General features: G+C 34.1%; 1 long non-coding RNA gene across 1 annotated transcript; it reads left to right on the top strand.

Moving 5' to 3' along the window:
- Positions 1-1,021: 1,021 nt before the first annotated feature.
- Positions 1,022-5,676, top strand: LOC109198520 (uncharacterized). The gene is made up of 2 exons (XR_002059278.1): positions 1,022-1,054; positions 4,874-5,676. It is a non-coding gene; the product is annotated as an uncharacterized LOC109198520 (long non-coding RNA).
- Positions 5,677-6,476: the final 800 nt, after the last annotated feature.

A 6,476-nucleotide genomic window follows, 5' to 3' on the forward strand; every position in this document is an offset into this window, starting at 1 on the left:
CCATTTATGTATGATTTAAATTTCTTATGGCTTATTAAATCCAAACATAGTTAAATGTCAGATGTCTTTATACAGGTGTTCATTTTCTCCTTATGTTCGTGGATTTAAGTAGCAGACAAAACAATTAAAGTGTTTTAGGGGAGTCAGTATAAGTGGTTGCTCAAACACTTAAGAGCTGCACAGGTATTGATTTATATTGTCTGTCAAATTCTGCTGATGTATTACATTAAAGTCAGAACACTGTAGAAGTATTTTGCCTGACTCGGCATAAGTAATAGCTTTAACAGTTAAGCAATAATAAAAACGAAGAGAACCAGAGGTGTGAGTGGACATTGTTAGGTACATTACAACCAATGTGTCGAATTAGTTTATTACTTATTTAGTGAATATAATGTGTTTTAAAATTAAATAGAAATGTTGTCAAAAAGGGACATTGCAACATACATAAATATTCCTAACAACTGGTACAATGAAAGGAATTTTTAGTGTAATATTTTAAGACATTTCATTTTAATCACAAAGCATTCTGCACCTCTGTTATTGTAACATGTCAATATTTACATGTATTTTAGGATTTGCATATTCATATCAGACTAACCAAAACATGATGAGGTTTTCTGTTTCTTCTGATTTAAAGAATTACTTTGTATTTAATGTTTTTAACCTGAAAGGACATTAAAAGTTTTGGTTTTTCACACTTTATTAGAACTGACCTGTTGTAGAAAATGTTGGAGCCACAAGGCTTCTGTGTAGGAAATATTTGGTGTATCCTGCACTTGTGCCAATAAATATTGGTGCCTGTTCTTTGCATTTCTGTAGTAATAATGCTTTTATTACACTTGCTATAGCCATGTGAGACCCTGCAGTTCAATTATATCCTCTTTAGACTACAGTAAACTTAAAAAAGTTTAAAGTAATTGAGGATTTTACTAGTTAATTTGTGTCACAGTAAATTGGATTGTGTGTGAAGAGGCTCAACAGTCGGAATCATCAAACAGTGATCTTATGAATTGTTTCCTTTCTCTAGACTGCTGATCTGATCGTCTCAAGTCTGGTAAGTAAAGGTTTTTCTGAGGTGCAGTGCTGGGAAATGTTTCTCATCATAGGAGATTCAGTGTAGTGCTGTGAGTCAGCACAGCTATTGGCGATCATCAAAAGTCATCAAATCCTAGAAAAGTCTGTGTAAACATTTCCAGACCTACAGAGGTCGGTAGGTTATTGTAGCAGCACATATTTTTTCACATTAGAGCAGCTCATGAACAGCAGTTTAGGTACAATTAAGTCTTCAAGTAGGGCCTTGTGGATTTCAAAAGCTTCTTTCCCTTCATTAAATTAAGTCACTGTCTGAAAACTGCTCTTTGAATTAGTCTTTTATAATTAAAGATTTTGTTGATGACTGTAAAAAATAAAAAGCATAGCACAGCACTCATTTCTGTATTTTATGATTAAATGATCTACAAAGAAATTATGATCATATATATTTTTAATTAGGCCTTTAAATCGGTCATTATAAGTACGTCCTAGATTTAATGGAGTGCTTATGGCTGTGTATTAAACATACCCCAAATGTGATTGAAATATGTAGAAACAGTATTGTTTACTTTTATGTTAACGGATCTCAAATCCTGTTTCTGTGTACCCAGATATTATGATGTACTGTTGTCCCAGGTAAGTACACACAGAAACAGGGATTTGAGAACTTTGGGGATTAAGGAACATGTGATGTGGCATGAATTTTAAGTAGGTGGCCTGAAACTGTCTGCTCTAACCTCAGTGTGTTGGTTTTGTTGGACCATATAATATTTACAGTAATTTATTGTAGCAGCACATCTTGGTGTAAGTTTATAGACTCTGTTTGTTTTTATTGTGTTAATAGAATTTGAATTCAGGCCACCTCAAATGTTAAAGCCTACAAACATTCCATACAAGCTATCATTTGTGATTGTTCCCTACTTTTAAATTGTGACATCACCATTTGATAAAGTGTGCTGTGCTAGGTGTTGCAAATCATTGGTTACGATATCTACTCTCTTAAGTAATCTAACCTAAATTTTGGAGCATTACATGACTAAGAAACTTGTGTGGCTTATTGCAAATGGATAAAACTACATATTACCTTTATGAAGATGATAATCTTTATTAGGGTGCGGAAAAAGAAAACAGAGGAGAGTTGTTGTTTGTATTCCAGCTGTGTTTAACAAAGAAGTTTCCGGAAGCTTTTTGACTACAGAGAGTGATGAAGTATTGACTGTAATGCTGATTGGAGTTGTCTGATCCTGTATTTTTGTTCTTTGTCTTTTGTTACACAGAGTGAACAGATCTTTGGTTTTGCCTTTGCTGGTAAGTAGACAGTAATGGTAATGTTTAGTAATTTACTTGTAGTAGTTTGGCTATTTGTGTCATGTTGCCATTCACTCATGGGCAAAAACAAGTAGTTAGGATTTAGAATCTGTAGCAGCAAAGCCCCCACACAGGACCACTGACTGCCCCTGAAAATATCAATGAAGTTTAATAGCCCATTTTTGTCTGATTTTTAATTTTTTTAATTAAGTCCAAACATAGTTAAATGTCAGAGATATCTTTATGCAGTTGTTCGATTTCTCCTTATGTTTGTGGATTTAAGTATCAAACAAAACTATGAAAGTGCTTTAGGTGAGTATAGGTGGTACCTTAAACACTTAAAAGCACCACAGCTATCGATTTTTATTGTCTCTTTCATTCCACTTATGAATTAGCATGAAGTCGAAACACTAGAAGTATTTTGCCTGAGTGACTGTAAGTGATAGCTAGCAACAAGTACAATGAAATGACTTTTTAGTGTAATATTTTTAAGAAATTTTCATTTAAAAAAATGGTGTGCCACTGTTGTTGTTGTGGTTTTCTGTTGCTTCTGATTTAAATAATTAATTTGTATTCAACATTTTTAATCTGAAATGCGATTAAAAGTTGTCATTCTTCACATGTTATTAGAACTGACTTGTGATAGAAAATGTTGGAGCCACAAAGCTTCTGTGTACGAAATATTTGGTATATCCTGCATTTGTGCCAACAAATATTGGTGCCTATTCTTTGCAATTGTGTAGTACGAATGTTTTTATTAAACATGTTAAAGCCATCTGCGACTCTGCAATTAAATTGTGCCCTCTTTAGACTACAGTGAGTTCATAAAGGCTTGAAGAAATGGAGGATTTGACTAGTTATTTAATGTCACAGTAAATTGGATTGTGTGTGAAGAGGCTCAACAGTCTGAAACATTAAACAGTGATCTGATGTTTTTTTTCCTTTGTCTAGACTGCTGATCTGATCATCTCAAGTCTGGTAAGTATAGGTTTTGTCTGAGGTACAGTGCTGGGAAAAGTCTTTCTTCCTTGCAGATTTATTTTGTTTATGGTTTTTTGTCACATGTTTCAAATCTTCTAATAAGGATGACCTGGATAAATACAAATACAAGCAGTTTTAAAGTGATGATTTCATGTATGAAGCAGAGAAAACCAAACCAGAGCTATCTGTTCTCTAATACCCAGCTGTGAAAGCCCTGATAGCAACAACTACCATCAAGCATTTATAGTAAATAGTAATGACTGACTTACATCACTGGGGGATTTTGGTCCACTTTAATTTCAGAGTTGCCTTAATTAAGGTCAAAAATAGTGTTTTGAAATCATTTGAAGGATCTCAATTTCATTAAAGTCGAGATTCTGATTAGTCAGTTGGACTTGCTTGTGTGCTTCAGATCAATTTCCTGTTGCAAATCCCAAGTGTGATTAGATTTAAGCTCAGGACCTGATGAGTTGATGTAGGTCCTGAAGTAGTAAAGGAACTCTGGACCATCACAGTAACGGCACCATGTTTGACTTTAATGCTGGTGTTTTTCTGAAATATTTCTCTCACTTTAGAAGATTCAGTTTAGTACAGTGAGTCCGCACAGCTCTTGCTGATCATCAAGATGTTTTTAGGCAAATGTGAGAAAGGTTTTGTGTTCTTTTTGGCCAGTCAATAGATAATTTTGAGTTTAATGGATATAAAGTGTTTAAAGCAGGAGGCCTGAAACTGTCTGCTGTAACCTCAGTGTGCGGGTTTATTAGGACCATATAATATTTACAGTAAGTTACCGTAGCAGCACGTCTTGGTTTGAGTTTATAGACTTAGTTTATTGTTTTAATAGAACGCAAAAATGTCCTTATAACAGTTCCACCATCATTTGTTAAACATTGTCATTCTGTTCAGTATAATAATTTACTGTAGAACTCTTTAGTATTTAAAGCCCTACATTTACTGTATTTTTGAGATTATAAGGCATAATGTCAATAAACAAGTCTGTTTTTAAGGCACATTAAGCCAAACAAACAGTCAGATAAGTCAAACTTTATTCAAGTCATTCACAAACAACTCTCAACACTGTTCAGTTGTAACACATAAAATACAGAACAATACACTCACTTTTTCAGTTCATTCCTCATCCACAAATCCATCAAACTCTTCATGGGTTGATCAATTTGAAATCTGCTTCTTAAGCATGTCTCTTAACACGTGCCAGGTCCTTGTACACACACCGTAATGTTATGTTGAAGCACCGTACAAATTACTCTACGAGGGTCCTGACTATGGTAGCTATAATGCTCTGACAATACATCAAGCGGCGCAGCTTTGTAGCTTACCAAAGTCTTACTAAAATATTTGACAGAATTTGGATCGCTGTGTACCACAGAAATCCAGTTTGAGGTCAGTAAGCATAACCAGAATCAATACACTAGGCACATTGTATATTTTTGAGAAAATGACAGGATTTTAGGTGTGCCATATAGTCTGAAGAATATGGTAAATCCAAGCATATTGGAAATATGACTAATTCCAGTCCTTTTGTGTCTTACAGGTGACCTGCTGCAGAAAACCCTCTCCCTCTATCATTATCAAGCAATTCTGTCTATCCTATCACTCTCCCAACTCTATCTAATTTGACAGGCATTCTATCTTTTATCACTCTATCCCAACTGCTCTATCTAATTTGACAGCCATTCTATCTTTTATCACTCTATCCCAACTGCTCTATCTAATTTGACAGCCATTCTATCTTGTATAAATCTATCCCAAGCACTCTATCTCGTTTTCAGAAATCTAAGTCTTCAGAAATCCCAGTTTTCAGAAATCCCAGTTTTCAGAAATCCCAGTCTTCAGAAATCTAAGTTTTGAAAAATCCAAGTTTTGAAAAATCCAAGTTTTGAAAAATCCAAGTTTTGAGAAATCCAAGTTTTGAAAAATCCAAGTTTTGAGAAATCCATGTTTTTGGCAATTGAAGTTACCAGAACTTTATCAATCTATATTCAGAATTCTGAGAGATCTCCACTCTCACTGCTCCTCCTTTCCTGTCATTAAACTCTCTCTCCATTCATTTTGCTGGAAAATAACAATTAGAAAGTTGAATATACAGTAGTAGAATTGCAGTGCAGTAGAACTTATAGTAGAAACTACTTATACAGCCCTACATTTGTAGTTTTAACTTGGCATTACACTTTGGAATAAACACTGATAGTTTGTCTTACTGGTGCAATTACTTTGATACATTATATAAAATATACACCTTTTTTATAAGGTTTATTTGTAATAAGATAATCTGACTATTCTGTAATATATTCAGAGTGCTATATTCACATAAATATTAAATTTGATTCAAATACATTTTTCAAGTCTGTTTCGTTGGCTATAACATTTGACTACAAGTTTATACTATTATTATCGAAGGACAAACCCTTTTTGTCACTCAGTGTAAGTGTTCAGTTACAATTGTCATCTAGAGGCTGCCCTGTGAACCCAGACTTCCTGTTTCCTGACTGCTGCAGAACATCCAGCTGAAGAATCCCCATCGCCTGTCATCTGATCACCACACCATCACAGCTCCTTATATTTGCTTTAAATTTTAAATATCTGAAACATTTACACAAAGTCTACTTAAAAGCTAAGATTTTTTATCATAGCCTGTTGATTGATTGTTGAGATTTATTCTGCATATTACTTTACAGAAGTATAGACCTATTTGTCATCCAGTCTGGTTAAAAAAATATAAGAAGTTGTAATATACAGTTTTTGAAAAAGTTATAATAAAACAGACCAAAGTGTTTTCAAAGAACTTTAAATAACTTTTATATTGAGTTTGTATTTAAGTCAGCCTTTTACATCAATTCTGATAAATCTCTGATTTAATAGTCATTAAAGTCATTAGTTTTTCAGTGTTTACAGGTTGACTTTTGTTTACATTTGTGTATAAATACATATAAGGTCCAGTTTGTACTTCAACAAAATGCCAAGAAAAAGTCAAAGGTCGCAGTCCCAGAAGCTTAGATGGCAAAAGCAGAAAGAAGCTCCAGGACCGTCTCATGTACAGGTTACAAACAGTGAAAGTCATCAACAGGTAATTGTTTCTCAGAGCGGTGAGCAGGTAAAGGTGTCTGTTGCAACTATTCCCAGTCCAGAAGTGCAGA

Source organism: Oreochromis niloticus, unplaced genomic scaffold (genome assembly GCF_001858045.2).
Source record: "Oreochromis niloticus isolate F11D_XX unplaced genomic scaffold, O_niloticus_UMD_NMBU tig00003829_pilon, whole genome shotgun sequence".
NCBI classification, from domain to species: domain Eukaryota; kingdom Metazoa; phylum Chordata; class Actinopteri; order Cichliformes; family Cichlidae; genus Oreochromis; species Oreochromis niloticus.